The following is a 16,626-nucleotide window of genomic DNA, read 5'->3' as shown; positions in this document are numbered from 1 at the left end:
TTTAGGTCTGGGGCCTGGACTCAGCTCTGATGTAGTCTGGGCTCCTGTCTGCTTAAGATATCATGGAAAACTTTGAGTGTAGACTGAAACACCATCAAAAGGCTTGATCCAGAGCTCAGCTCCATTCCATATAGTGAGTATTCCTCTCTAAAAAACACACATTCTAGTTCTTTCTTTCTATGGCCCAGTGGTAGACAGGTGTAGGGAGTATACCAGCTGTCCAAGGACACTTTAATGCAACATTGTGTAAATATGTCTAGAATCCTGCCTGGGGTCTGAGCAGGGAAGATGCTCCATGCTGTTCCCCCAGAAGCCACACGGTGGCACTGTGAGAGGCCGCTGTCCTGCAGCCTCTCACTCTCCAGAGGTTCCTCCAGCTGAAGGTTCCTTTTGCTGCCTTTCCCATTCCACCTTCCTCACTCCCTATCTTGTTTGAGAAGCAACAGCTGCATGCAGTTGCAGGTGCAAAGATGCCAAAGAAAACTTTGGCCAGCACGAAGCACATCTAGAAGCACCCACTGCATCCAGATGTTCATCCCGTCCCTGGAAACCTTCTTCATTTCCTACTCATAGCCAAGTGCTTGAATAATGTACCAAATTCTGTCAGAGCTCCATTAACTATATTGCCCAGTCTCTGTCAGGGGGCAGAGGGGACCTCACTCCCACAGACCCTTGTTCTTCAGACTCCATTTATTGTCTCTAGGATTTTAGCTCTAACAGTTAAGGGGGAAATTATAAGCCATCCACACTAAAGCATTAACACACCAGGGATCTCCTGTGTTGATAGTTGCCATTCCTTAATGGGTTTTGAGCCCTGTTCTCCAGTGTGTTTACATGATGTAGGCATGCTTCTATCTAAGTGTGCAGTTTTTACTGTGAATATAGAAATCTTACCTTTCTATGCTTAAATTATTACTGTATTTTAGCATCTTTCTTTTCGTTGGGGTGTGGGGGTGTCTCCTTCAGATTAAAATCCTTCAGAATGGAGTTTAAAGAGCTGTAAAGACAACAGACTAAATCTGGGAATGGAGGTGCACACCTGAGGCAGGAGGATTGCCACGAGTTCCAAGCATGGCTATAGAGCCAGACTCTGCTGAAAACAGAAAAACCTGGGAAAAGTTTAAATAGACAGCTACGACTGTTTAAAAAACTATTTGATAAAACCAGGAACAACTTTAGTTAGTGAACTTGAAAACTTGAAGAAATGGACATATTTCTGGGAAAGTACAAAATGGCAAAATTCATAGGAAATAATTTTGAATAGCTGGACAAACCAATAAATCCTTGGAAGGTGCTGAAATGATCCTCAGATTTAAGTCCAAACAACCAGGAAGTGCAGCATTTGTTGGATGGGTGAAAGGCTCGATGTTGTCTCTTTACAACTAAAAAAAAGGTGCCTGAGTATCACCTGGACACTGGTCAGTGTTTATTGGGGAGCATTATTCCTAGGAGATGGGGCAGTCTGTCGGGTAAAGGCACAAGGATATAGGGTAATAAGTAACAACATGCAAAGAGAGTCCTAGACTATGACACAGACAAGAACCAGGAAGTGACCACGTGCAACCTGACACTTGACCCTGGACAGGGGTATAAAGGGCCCAGGCTCAGGAGGCTCCACATCTGCACACTTCCTCTCTACCTGCTCCTCTAACCTACTCCATCCTCAACCAAACACCAGAACCATGAGCTGCTGTGGCTGTTCAGGAGGCTGTGGCTCCAGCTGTGGAGGCTGTGGCTCCAGCTGTGGAGGCTGTGGCTCCAGCTGTGGAGGCTGTGGCTCCAGCTGTGGAGGCTGTGGCTCAAGCTGTGGAGGCTGTGGCTCCTGCTGCTGCTGCAAACCTGTGTGCTGCTGCAAGCCTGTGTGCTGCTGTGTGCCTGCCTGTTCCTGCTGCAGCTGTGGGGGCTGTGAGCCCTGCTGCTGTCAATCGAGTTGCTGCAAGCCCTGCTGCTCTTCTGGCTGCGGTTCTTCCTGCTGTCAATCCAGCTGCTGTAAGCCCTGCTGCTGTCAGTCCAGCTGTTGCAAGCCCTGCTGCTGTCAGTCCAGCTGCTGCAAGCCCTGCTGCTGTCAGTCCAGCTGCTGCAAGCCCTGCTGCTGTCAGTCCAGCTGTTGCAAGCCCTGCTGCTGTCAGTCCAGCTGCTGCAAGCCCTGCTGCTGTCAGTCCAGCTGCTGCAAGCCCTGCTGCTGTCAGTCCAGCTGCTGCAAGCCCTGCTGCTGTCAGTCCAGCTGCTGCAAGCCCTGCTGCTGTCAGTCCAGCTGCTGCAAGCCCTGCTGCTGTCAGTCCAGCTGCTGCAAGCCCTGCTGCTGTCAGTCCAGCTGCTGCAAGCCCTGCTGTTGCCAGTCCTGCTGCTGCAAGCCCTGCTGCTCTCAGGCTGTGGGTCTTCCTGCTGTTAGTGCAGCTGCTGAAGTCATCATTCTGGGTCCCCATGTACTACCAGTGCAACATCCCAAACTCTCTACTTGACATGGTCCTTCTGAACGAGCTTCCTCAGCTCTGTCCTTCAGTTTATCACCAGTTCTCAGACTCTAATGCTTCTTCCCTTACCATTGCTTTCCACAGAACCAAACCAATATTGGCTTCCAGTTCCCAAGATGAGGTCATCTTCTCATTGACTGTCTCCTAACAAATTCTTTTCTGGAGTCATACTACCTATAGTGTCCTCACCAAAGCCCGCCCACTTAGCCATCTGAGCTCATGAGACTGCTCCTGCCATTTCTTTTGATCTTAGCAAGAGTCAATTCTTGGTGTTGCAGCAATAAGGTGAGTATAAAGACTTTCTTGGACAAGTATGTCAAGAATTTACAACTCCTGCTATATCTCAAATTGAATAATACAAACCAATAAAAAGTATCACATGGACCAACTGTGTTTTGTGTTGTGTTTGATGTGTGTGTGTCTCCATCTGTGAGTGCACACATATGTGTATCTGTAGAGATAACTGCCATTGGTAAGTGGATGAGCTGCTGAGTGCTGCACTATTCCAGACATGATCAATCTGTTAACATTTTCAATACAGAATGGCTTTTTTCCTGATTGGGAACTTGAATAATCTCAATGAGGAAGAATCCCAGGATGTCTACTGTAAGGTCAAAGACAAACTGTCTTGAAGTGAATGGATGGTGACAATTCAGGCCTGAAGATTTCTTCTGGACTCCCTGGAGTCTCATCTCCTGGGCTCCTTCTAGACTGTCTGTCTGGAGACCTTTTTGGAAGGATAGACCATGTGACAGTGACTAGCAGGCACTGACTAGGGCTTTGTCTTAATTAGGGTTTACTATTGCTGTGGAGAGACACCTTGACCAGGGCAACTCTAATAAAGAAAACATTTAATTGAGGCGGCTCACTTACAGTTTCAGAGGTTCAGTCCATTGTGATCATGAAGGGGAGCATGGCGACATGCAGGCAGAAGTGATGTTGGCTTCATCTTGCAGACAACAGGAAGTTGATGGACTGTCACACTCAGTGAAGCTTGGAAAAAAAAACACCTCAAGGCCCACCCCACACAGTGACCTACTTCCTCCAACAAAACCACACCTACTCCAACAAGGCCACACCTCCTAATAGTGCCATTCCCTTTGAGGGCCATTTTTTTTCCAATGACCACAGGCCTGTGAGGGTGAAGTCCAGACAGAAAGCTGAGGTTACAGGGTAGGAAGGGGAGGTATGGGTGATCCCTGTCCAGGAGATCAGTCAATGGGGCCACCAATATCCCCCTGATATGCATTGGAACCAGCCCAGTCCAGGCCTTTCCATCATAGTAATAATGGGTGTCTCCATTCCTCCAGTACTCAGACCAATCTCCTTAGAGTCACCACCCACTTCCAACCAGAGGCAACCGCCATTAAATAATCATAAACATCAACTCACCCCAGCAATCAGAAACTCTTCAGAGCTGCCACTCCTTTCTTAGAGCTATGATGGTGCATTTTTGGATAGTTGTGATTTCATATACAGTATCTACAGAGCATAAAGAGGACCCAAGGTACCTGTCCCAGCTTTCACATGGCACCATCCTAAAAATATAATAGTGTCACCCCATTGGCATTAATACAGTAGAGATAGGGTGGACACATTTAAAATACATTATATACATATATAAAACTCTCAAATATTAAATAAAAGTAAATATCATTTTTAAAAGTAAACTAAATGATTAGCATTTTTTCAAAAAAGAAAGAAAAGCCTGGAGAGAAGGCTCAGCAGTTAAGAGCACTGGATGTTTTTCCAAAGGGGCCAGGAGTCATTTCCCAGCACCCATAGGACCTCTCACAATTATCTGTAATTTCAGTTCATGGGGCATCTGACACCCTCTACTGGCCTCCTCAGGCACTGCATGCATATAGTGGACATACCTGCAGGCAAAACACCCATACACATAAAATAAATAAATAACTCTTTGAAAATGAGAAGGAAAAGAAACTACCTGACAGCAGCATCCCCTGGGTTGTTGGATCCAGAGGGAATAAGGAGAGAGGGAGTATTCATCTCTGTTCCTGCTGCCATGTCTGCCTGACCACAGGGGACTGCACTCTCAAACTGTGAGCCACATAACACTCATACACATGAAATAAATAAACCTAAAATATTAATAAGAGATAAAGTACAGGTTGCCAGGAATTACACTATGTAAATCAACATCCTTATTATAAGAGAAATGAAGAGTCCAAACTATACTGGGCTCTGCCTCATCCCAGTCAAAACGGTTACCATTAAAAACAAACAACAATGCCAAGCGGTGGTACACGCACACACCTTTATTCCCAGCACTGAGGAGACAGAGGCAGTTGGATCTCTGTGAGTTTGAGGCCAGCCTGGTTCTCAGAGCAAGTTCCATGATGAACAGGGTTACACAGAGAATCCCTTTCTTGAGAAAACACACAAAAAGGAAAAAGTAAAGAAAGAGAGAGAAATACACAAAGAAAGAAAGAAAGGTAGGAAGAAGAAAGGGTGGGGAAAACGAACCAAGAAACGGAAAGAAACATGTAAGTAAACTGGCCTGGGCCAAGCACCTGCTCAGGAGACCACAGTGGAGACAGAACTCAGAAGCCACCTCAGGTGGAAGCCATTTTCACACTTTCCTCTAATTCTTTAGTTTCTCCCAGTATACAGTGTCTAAATCAGCCAGTGCTTTGTCCTTCTGGGCCGGTTACACTAAGGTCCTGAAGAAGATGATCCTAAGCCCTGCCTTCTTGTTCTCCAGGCCCTGAGGTAGCAGAGTTTCCTCAGCAGTTAGTCTTTCTTGGTGCTGCTGTGGTCTCTGCTACAATGGTCCACACAGGTGTGGGCATCCTTGGGAAAGTCAAAGGCCAAGTGCAGCACCATTACTGTTTTTATACACACACACAGTCACCACACCCCCTCACACCCCTCACATACACACCACACACCCACACCACAAATCCACACACCCTCACCACACAACACACACATACACACACACACCACACACACACACACACACATACAAACACACACACACACACACACACCACTCCCCCCACACCATTCACATCCACACCACACATCCATGCCTCAAATTCACACATCCTCACCACACCACAAACATACAATACCCCACATACATACACACCACATACACCACCACACACAAGTGTAACACCACACACATAGTACACACACATACCATGCACACACCACACACCACATATACCACACACCATACACACATACACACCACACACACATTGCATTCATAAACCACATACACAGCACACACACTACGGACCATACACACAATACACACACACACACACACACAAACACACACATCATATACCACACACCACACACACATACACACCACACACACATACCACATACACATCACACACACTACAGACCACTCATACAATACACACACACCACACACACACACACACACACCACGTATACCACCACATATACATACCTCCCATACCATCCACACCACACACACACACACACACACACACACACACACACCACACCACACTTCCATTCACACCACACACAGACACTCACACACATATACACACCACACACTTCACAACCACACAAACACATGCTGTGGGATAATGCTTTTGGACCACTGATTTACTAAAACACTGATTGGCCAGTAGCCAGGCAGGAAGTATAGGTGGGGGCAAGCCGACTAGGAGAATTCTGGGAAGAGGAAAGCTGAGTCAGTGTCACCAGCCAGACACAGAGGAAGCAAGATGTGAAGGCAGAAGTGAGAAAAGGTACCAAGCCACATGACTAAACTTAAATAAGAATTCTGGGTTAATTTAAGTGTAAGAGCTAGTCAGTAATAAGCCTGAGCTAAGGACCTACAGTTCACAAATAAGATAAGCCTCTGTGTGTTTCTTCGGGTCCAAATGGCAGTGGGACCTTTGGGCGAGAGAGATTTTTCCTGACCATGGGCCAGGCAGAACAAAGGAAAACATCAGTTACAAACTCATACACACAACATAACCTGCATACACACACACTGCACACACTCACACTCACAAACACATCACAAACATATACACACACCACACACAGATACATCATACACCCACACACCACACATACATACCACAAAACACCACATACCACACAGACCACATACACACATCTCACACCACACACACATATACACCACACCACACATGCAGAAGCACCATATACTGTACACATACATACATACCATACACACACCACAGCACACACACACACAGATGGGGAAGTCAGAGATTGACCTCAGCTGTCATTCCTCAGGTGCCAACCTATTTGTTTTCCTGACAGGATTTCTCACTAAGAAGTGATCACCAATAGGCTAGACTAGCTGGCCAGTGAGCCACAGACCCTCTTTCTTGTTTCTTCACTGCTGTGATAGACACATGCCACTATACCCAGCTTTTCACATGGGTGCTGGGGATTAATGCTTAGATGGCAAACCCTTACCATCTCCACAGCCCATGTTGTTGGGTTTGTTTGTTTGGCTAGTATACATTTGTTGTACAGAGCAATGGGGTTCGCATGACATTTTCATTAGAGATATGAGCCACTTGGACTATTGTTGGCCCCCCACTTCCCTCACCTAACTCCCCTCACCTTCACACCTGCCATGTCCCATTCATTCCCTCAAAGAGTGGGACTCCTGCCAACTGGGCAGCCAGGCCTTGCCTTGAGCGTATGGACACAGCTGCTGGCTCAGGCAGGGGATACATTCTTTAGTGCATGCTGGGAGTCATTCTCTGCATTGTTTGCTACTGGAAAATTCAAGTTTTGTGTCTTCCCAGAGGTGGGGGCTAGATATCCAGCTGAAAGGTGGCCAGCTAGAAGGCTGCAGTTTATACACCCTAAATCATGATGCCAGAGCATCACAATCCTAACAGAGTCTCAAACTGAAGTCATGGCACCATTTGAATCAGTATTTTATGGGCAGATCTGTCCAGATTGCCAAAGCCAACACATTCTTTAGGGCATGGTGTTGAGATCTGGCTTTCCCTGATCTAAGCTACTATTGTATAAACAGTGGCTCTCAGGCTGTGCCTTGCCCTCGATGACTCCATTTCATGAAGTGGCATTTGGCTCCATTTTGAGTGCAAATATATAGAGTCAGGATGATTCTACACTTCCCTGTGCAAGCAGACACCATCACCTGTCCAGCACCAGCCATGAAGCACAGACTGACAACCCATTTCTGAAAGTCACCAGGTGCCATGCCAAAAACTTAGCAAAGCAGGTGGGTCCATGTGAGCATAGGGGCATGGCAAGAATATTTTCAGGAAAGCTGAGATCAAGGACTTACTGAACACTGCAGACCGACACCAGGGTGCAATCCTCTCATCTGGAATCCATAAAGAGGAAGACACCTAACATTTCAATGGCAACAGCCCACCCACCTGTAATCTGACCAATCAGCATCAAGGAACCTAGGCGACCTCCCAACTGCCTCAGGACCTTCAGCTCAGCTTACCCGCACTGCTGACACAGACTACTTAAATGGCCACTCATCCATCCACCCATCTATCTAGCCACCCACCATCCATCCATCTACCCCTTCATCTATCTACCCAATCATCTAACTATCCCCCAATCAATCCATCCATCTATTCACCAATCAATGTGGCCATCGACCCATCCATCCATCATCCATCCATCCATCCATCCATCCATCCATTCATCCATCTATCCATCCATCTATTGTCCCTTCTATGTGTACATCCATCCATCCATCCATCCATCCATCCATCCATCCATCAATTCAACTATCTCTCCATCTACCCATCCATCCATCTATCCAATTTTTACCCACCCATTCATCTATCCACCCATCTATCTTTCCAGATACAGTTCTCCATCTAATCTCTGCAACTCCACTCAACTTTGAGGCTTGGTGTGTCCTCCCAATCAGGGTTTCTTGTCTGACCACCTTCATATTCCTGCTCCCCATCTCTATCAATCTTGGTTTCTGCCTTCAGTTAGGCCTCTCTGAATCCCTTGAATTCTGTGGTGGCCTTTTAGCTCTTCATTGCCAGTCTGTAGTAGCCTGAATATTGAATATATAAAGCAATTAATTACCTTGTGAAGTATAATGTGTGATCTGAGAGTTGATGTTGGTATTAATCACCATATTTGCTGGTACGTGTATAAGCGTTGGTCCTGCTTGTAGATGGTGTAGTGTTTGTGTGGATATCACTCAATCCTCTTGGTTTTGATTTTTATTTTGTTTTGTTTTGTAATATTATTTTTTGAGACAGAGTCTTGCCATGTCTTAGTAGTTAAGATAGGAATAACTTTGCCAACGGTAAGGTATGGTGGGAAATTGAAAGCACTTGGCAAATTATAGCCAATGAAACCAATGTGCCTTGTGTACTTATTGTATTTAATCCACAACAACACTGTGGATCCCATCTCTGTTTTGGAAATGCTCACAACAGACTCCTCTGGGTGTCTCATAAGCCATTGCCAAGGGACAGTGCCCACTGCCAAAGGACAGTTCTGGTTTGGTGTGGGAGCAGCAGGACGCTACCATGTCTTCCTTCCTTCTTTATCTTTCCTTTGTGTTGAATCATAAGAATGTGTGCTGTGTCCACTTAAAAACCACCCGTGCGTGCACCACTGTGTTAGGGGTTCAGAGAAAACCTAGGGATTTGCTCCCAACCTGCTCTCACCAACCCCCACATACCTCCCACCCCCTAATCCAACAGCAGGCCCATTTGTAATGGCCACAAAAGGCAGCTGCTTGCTGCCTGTTAAGAAGGGGGGGTGGGGAAGAAGGAGGAGGAAGAGGGGAGAGGGAGAGAGAGAGAGAGAGAGAGAGAGGGGAGGAGTACGAAAGGGCAAGGAGAGGAGAAGGAGGAGAGGAGAAGGGGGGCAAGGGTGAGGTGAAGGAGAGGGGGCAGAAGAAGGAGAGGAGGAAGAGAAGTGGGAGGGGCAGAGGGAAGGAGGAGAGGGAGAGAGAGGAGGGAGGAGAGAAGGGGAAGAGGAGGAGGGGAAGAGAGAAATACAACCAGACAACCCAGAATCCATGTAATTTCCACTTCAAAAAACTATTTACACAAAAGAAAAGACCACATCAGTGTTTACAAGCATAGCCTATTTTTACCAAAACCCATGAGGAGTGAATATCACTAGGCCAGAACCAGAATACTGACTTCCCTCAGCGTTCTCAGGAAACTGGTCCTTAGAGTCCCTGGAACTCCAGAACCTTGAATGTTCTGTTCCTTAGGCCAAGGAGATGGTACAAGTATGAATTTTTTTCTATCTTATTATTCCATTCTTCTCTACTTTTGAAGTGAGGTTTCACCTGCCGCAATCGGGAGAGTGCCCGCTGCACCTCACCAGGGCAACAACAGTAGAGCTGGCCCTAATGGTGTAGGTGTGGGAGAGCCAACCCTGAGAGCCATGAAAGCAGGAGAACTGACCCTGCCTGACCCTTTACTCATGCTAAAGGGGTGAACCAGCCAGGGCAATGCTGGAGAGCTCCCCCTGGTGGTGAGGAATAGAGAGAGCTGGCAGCCTGACTAACCCTGCAACTACTCAGGACTAGAAGTAGGGTTATGAGTAGGCCCACCCCAACATCCACTCAATCAAGATCTGCTGGAGCATGTGAAGAAGCCTGTCCTGAAAAACCAAAGCTGCAGGATCTCCAGGGCAAGAACAGGATATCCAAGAGGAGTCCCAGTGAGGGCCCTGCATCCATTGTGTAGTAGAGACCAGAGGCCTCGAACCAGACTAATGACACTTTGCAATAAACGTTTGGAAAGGAAGATATATGGATAAAAGGGTTTATTGTGTGACTCACTGTGACACACTACAGCTTCCATGACAAGGTGTTTTTTTTCCTCTTAAATGTTATGTTATTTTTGCAGAGGGTAGCAAGGGCAGAGGGTGGATAGGAAGAAATGAGAAATGAATAGGATGCAGATGCATGATGTGAAAGACACAAAGAATAAATAAAAAAAAGTTAAAAAAAAGAAGTGGGGTCCTGCTTTGGGATTATAGGGGTATGGAAGCTCTGCCATACTCACTGTGGACATTAACCCATGACTGATCTCTCTGGAAACCCAGAAGTGTCAGCACCATTGAACAGCTGCTAGTCTATGTTTCCTAGGGCACAACTTCAAGTCCAAGTCATGGACACATAAGGGGAACAGGTGCAAGACACTCGACATGGTCACCAATCTGAAACGTACCCCTTCTGTTAAAGAAAACTACATGAAATGTGATGGAAGGTTCTCAGAATGGAAAGAAGAAATGCCTGGGCAAGGCTCCACCAGGCTGAGCAAACAATTCAAATTCTGTGGCTGTCGAGTCTGGGGTGTTGTAGAAGAGGGGTCTTCAGCTCTTCAGCACCATTCACTGCAAACCTCCATTTCTGAACCAACAGACTTAACATCTGTATGACCATGAGGTGAAATCCTTCAGAATACACAAACAGACCACTATCTCCCCAAAAGCTGAGGATGCCCTTAGGTGACACCAGAAGCCTACATCAAGGGTGCCCTGCTTGCCTATAACTCTCCTGTCTGATGTTTCCACCAAAATATTTGGGAAGGGTCATGATTTTTCTCAGAACATGGAATTTGGGGTAACACGACCTGTGTTCTAGAATCATGGTCATTCATACTTGGCCCCGTATAAACTTGTGGTTATGCACTGGGCAAAAATTACTATATTGAACACAGGAAATGTTATCAACACACACACACCGAATGTCCATTGCATGCATACACACACACACACACACACACACACAAACACACACACACACCCCTAATGCAAACACACAAACACATACACACACACATAGAAACACATACACAAAACACATTTTAGTATGAGTTAAATTATTTGTTTGAACATTTCAGAGTTTAAAGATCATGACATTGATAGGATTGATACATTTGTAATGTTTAAAGCTCCTTGTAGCATCTACACAATGTAACACTTTGAGGTGATGACCTGGAGATGAGGTATCCAGAGATACAGCTGAACTTCAAACTGTGTGTCTGAATGGAGGAGAAGAAAGCGGAGCTCCAAATGCCCACAGAGGACACAGCCACACCAGGCTGGCCAATGGGAAAAGTATTCAGCTTCAGAAAGAGAACCTAGCCTGCCATGGTACCTGCATCAGGTCTTCCACCTGAGGTCAGTGGCAGGAGACTCAGACCTTACACTGGCAGCACACAGGGGCTCAGCAGCTGGACTCACAGCAGCAGGGCTTGCAAGCAGCTGGACTCACAGCAGCAGGGCTTGCAGCAGCTGGACTCACAGCAGCAGGGCTTGCAGCGCCCACAGGAGCTACAGCCTCCCATGCAGCCTCCACAGGAGCCACAGGATCTACAGGAGCTACAGCGTCCTTTGCAAAACCCACAGCTGGACAGGAACAGGCTGGCATACAGCAGCACACAGGCTTGCGGCAGCTGGATCCACAGCCCCCACAGCTGGAGCCACATCCCCCTGAACAGCCACAGCAGCTCATGGTTCTGGTGTTTTGTGACTATGCAGTAGGTTAGAGGAGCAGATCAAGAGGAAGTGTGAAGGTGTGGGGCCTCCTAGCCTGGTACCTTTACATCCATGCCCAGGGTCAAGTGTGAGGTTGCACGTGGTCACTTCCTGGTTCCTGTCTGTGTCATAGTCTAGGACTCTCTTCTGCATGGTGTTACCTATTACCTCTGCTTTCCTTGTGCCTTTCCCAAACAGATGGCCATGTCCCCCAAAGAATGCTGTTCCTCAGTAATCATTAACAAGACTCCAGTAGGTGTCCCCTCTCTTTGGGGCTGTAGCAAAGCACAGAGAACAGGAATGAAGGACTCAGGTACAATGGACTTGCAGGTTCACTTGTGCACAGCTTCTGTATTGTTCTCCCCAAGGCCACTTCTTAAAATTTACTGTAAAGACAGGGTTTCTCTACATAGGTAGCTCAGGCTGGCCATGCACCCATTATGTAGCACAGGCTGGCCTGGAACTTGCAGCTATCCTCTCTGCCTCAGCCCCTCTAGTGCTGATATTACAGGTGTGCTCACGTGCCTGGCGCAGCATTGCCTTCTAATGCTATGTTTCTTGCTGAAGCAGAACCAGAGCACTGTGGTTGAAGCCTATAGATGTCCAACCTAGGGACTGATTCTTTAGGTCTGGGGCCTGGACTCAGCTCTGATGTAGTCTGGGCTCCTGTCTGCTTAAGATATCATGGAAAACTTTGAGTGTAGACTGAAACACCATCAAAAGGCTTGATCCCAGAGCTCAGCTCCATTCCATATAGTGAGTATTCCTCTCTAAAAAACACACATTCTAGTTCTTTCTTTCTATGGCCCAGTGGTAGACAGGTGTAGGGAGTATACCAGCTGTCCAAGGACACTTTAATGCAACATTGTGTAAATATGTCTAGAATCCTGCCTGGGGTCTGAGCAGGGGAAGATGCTCCATGCTGTTCCCCCAGAAGCCACACGGTGGCACTGTGAGAGGCCTGCTGTCCTGCAACCTCTCACTCTCCAGAGGTTCCTCCAGCTGAAGGTTCCTTTTGCTGCCTTTCCCATTCCACCTTCCTCACTCCCTATCTTGTTTGAGAAGCAACAGCTGCATGCAGATGCAGGTGCAAAGATGCCAAAGAAAACTTTGGCCAGCACGAAGCACATCTAGAAGCACCCACTGCATCCAGATGTTCATCCCGTCCCTGGAAACCTTCTTCATTTCCTACTCATAGCCAAGTGCTTGAATAATGTACCAAATTCTGTCAGAGCTCCATTAACTATATTGCCCAGTCTCTGTCAGGGGGCAGAGGGGACCTCACTCCCACAGACCCTTGTTCTTCAGACTCCATTTATTGTCTCTAGGATTTTAGCTCTAACAGTTAAGGGGGAAATTATAAGCCATCCACACTAAAGCATTAACACACCAGGGATCTCCTGTGTTGATAGTTGCCATTCCTTAATGGGTTTTGAGCCCTGTTCTCCAGTGTGTTTACATGATGTAGGCATGCTTCTATCTAAGTGTGCAGTTTTTACTGTGAATATAGAAATCTTACCTTTCTATGCTTAAATTATTACTGTATTTTAGCATCTTTCTTTTCGTTGGGGTGTGGGGGTGTCTCCTTCAGATTAAAATCCTTCAGAATGGAGTTTAAAGAGCTGTAAAGACAACAGACTAAATCTGGGAATGGAGGTGCACACCTGAGGCAGGAGGATTGCCACGAGTTCCAAGCATGGCTATAGAGCCAGACTCTGCTGAAAACAGAAAAACCTGGGAAAAGTTTAAATAGACAGCTACGACTGTTTAAAAAACTATTTGATAAAACCAGGAACAACTTTAGTTAGTGAACTTGAAAACTTGAAGAAATGGACATATTTCTGGGAAAGTACAAAATGGCAAAATTCATAGGAAATAATTTTGAATAGCTGGACAAACCAATAAATCCTTGGAAGGTGCTGAAATGATCCTCAGATTTAAGTCCAAACAACCAGGAAGTGCAGCATTTGTTGGATGGGTGAAAGGCTCGATGTTGTCTCTTTACAACTAAAAAAAAGGTGCCTGAGTATCACCTGGACACTGGTCAGTGTTTATTGGGGAGCATTATTCCTAGGAGATGGGGCAGTCTGTCGGGTAAAGCACAAGGATATAGGGTAATAAGTAACAACATGCAAAGAGAGTCCTAGACTATGACACAGACAAGAACCAGGAAGTGACCACGTACAACCTGACACTTGACCCTGGACAGGGGTATAAAGGGCCCAGGCTCAGGAGGCTCCACATCTGCACACTTCCTCTCTACCTGCTCCTCTAACCTACTCCATCCTCAACCAAACACCAGAACCATGAGCTGCTGTGGCTGTTCAGGAGGCTGTGGCTCCAGCTGTGGAGGCTGTGGCTCCAGCTGTGGAGGCTGTGGCTCCAGCTGTGGAGGCTGTGGCTCCAGCTGTGGAGGCTGTGGCTCAAGCTGTGGAGGCTGTGGCTCCTGCTGCTGCAAACCTGTGTGCTGCTGCAAGCCTGTGTGCTGCTGTGTGCCTGCCTGTTCCTGCTGCAGCTGTGGGGGCTGTGAGCCCTGCTGCTGTCAATCGAGTTGCTGCAAGCCCTGCTGCTCTTCTGGCTGCGGTTCTTCCTGCTGTCAATCCAGCTGCTGTAAGCCCTGCTGCTGTCAGTCCAGCTGTTGCAAGCCCTGCTGCTGTCAGTCCAGCTGCTGTAAGCCATGCTGCTGTCAGTCCAGCTGTTGCAAGCCCTGCTGCTGTCAGTCCAGCTGCTGCAAGCCCTGCTGCTGTCAGTCCAGCTGCTGCAAGCCCTGCTGCTGTCAGTCCAGCTGCTGCAAGCCCTGTGCTGTCAGTCCAGCTGCTGCAAGCCCTGCTGCTGTCAGTCCAGCTGCTGCAAGCCTGCTGCTGTCAGTCCAGCTGCTGCAAGCCCTGCTGCTGTCAGTCCAGCTGCTGCAAGCCCTGCTGCTGTCAGTCCAGCTGCTGCAAGCCCTGCTGTTGCCAGTCCTGCTGCTGCAAGCCCTGCTGCTCTGCAGGCTGTGGGTCTTCCTGCTGTTAGTGCAGCTGCTGAAGTCATCATTCTGGGTCCCCATGTACTACCAGTGCAACATCCCAAACTCTCTACTTGACATGGTCCTTCTGAACGAGCTTCCTCAGCTCTGTCCTTCAGTTTATCACCAGTTCTCAGACTCTAATGCTTCTTCCCTTACCATTGCTTTCCACAGAACCAAACCAATATTGGCTTCCAGTTCCCAAGATGAGGTCATCTTCTCATTGACTGTCTCCTAACAAATTCTTTTCTGGAGTCATACTACCTATAGTGTCCTCACCAAAGCCCGCCCACTTAGCCATCTGAGCTCATGAGACTGCTCCTGCCATTTCTTTTGATCTTAGCAAGAGTCAATTCTTGGTGTTGCAGCAATAAGGTGAGTATAAAGACTTTCTTGGACAAGTATGTCAAGAATTTACAACTCCTGCTATATCTCAAATTGAATAATACAAACCAATAAAAAGTATCACATGGACCAACTGTGTTTTGTGTTGTGTTGTGATGTGTGTGTGTCTCCATCTGTGAGTGCACACATATGTGTATCTGTAGAGATAACTGCCATTGGTAAGTGGATGAGCTGCTGAGTGCTGCACTATTCCAGACATGATCAATCTGTTAACATTTTCAATACAGAATGGCTTTTTTCCTGATTGGGAACTTGAATAATCTCAATGAGGAAGAATCCCAGGATGTCTACTGTAAGGTCAAAGACAAACTGTCTTGAAGTGAATGGATGGTGACAATTCAGGCCTGAAGATTTCTTCTGGACTCCCTGGAGTCTCATCTCCTGGGCTCCTTCTAGACTGTCTGTCTGGAGACCTTTTTGGAAGGATAGACCATGTGACAGTGACTAGCAGGCACTGACTAGGGCTTTGTCTTAATTAGGGTTTACTATTGCTGTGGAGAGACACCTTGACCAGGGCAACTCTAATAAAGAAAACATTTAATTGAGGCGGCTCACTTACAGTTTCAGAGGTTCAGTCCATTGTGATCATGAAGGGTAGCATGGCGACATGCAGGCAGAAGTGATGTTGGCTTCATCTTGCAGACAACAGGAAGTTGATGGACTGTCACACTCAGTGAAGCTTGGAAAAAAAAACACCTCAAGGCCCACCCACACAGTGACCTACTTCCTCCAACAAAACCACACCTACTCCAACAAGGCCACACCTCCTAATAGTGCCATTCCCTTTGAGGGCCATTTTTTTTCCAATGACCACAGGCCTGTGAGGGTGAAGTCCAGACAGAAAGCTGAGGTTACAGGGTAGGAAGGGGGAGGTATAGGTGATCCCTGTCCAGGAGATCAGTCAATGGGGCCACCAATATCCCCCTGATATGCATTGGAACCAGCCCAGTCCAGGCCTGTTCCATCATAGTAATAATGGGTGTCTCCATTCCTCCAGTACTCAGACCAATCTCCTTAGAGTCACTACCCACTTCCAACCAGAGGCAACCGCCATTAAATAATCATAAACATCAACTCACCCCAGCAATCAGAAACTCTTCAGAGCTGCCACTCCTTTCTTAGAGCTATGATGGTGCATTTTTGGATAGTTGTGATTTCATATACAGTATCTACAGAGCATAAAGAGGACCCAAGGTACCTGTCCCAGCTTTCACATGGCAC

This window comes from Onychomys torridus, chromosome 1 (assembly GCF_903995425.1).
Source record: "Onychomys torridus chromosome 1, mOncTor1.1, whole genome shotgun sequence".
NCBI classification, from domain to species: domain Eukaryota; kingdom Metazoa; phylum Chordata; class Mammalia; order Rodentia; family Cricetidae; genus Onychomys; species Onychomys torridus.
The sequence above is the reverse complement of the archived record's forward strand: the minus strand, read 5'-3'. Positions refer to the sequence as shown.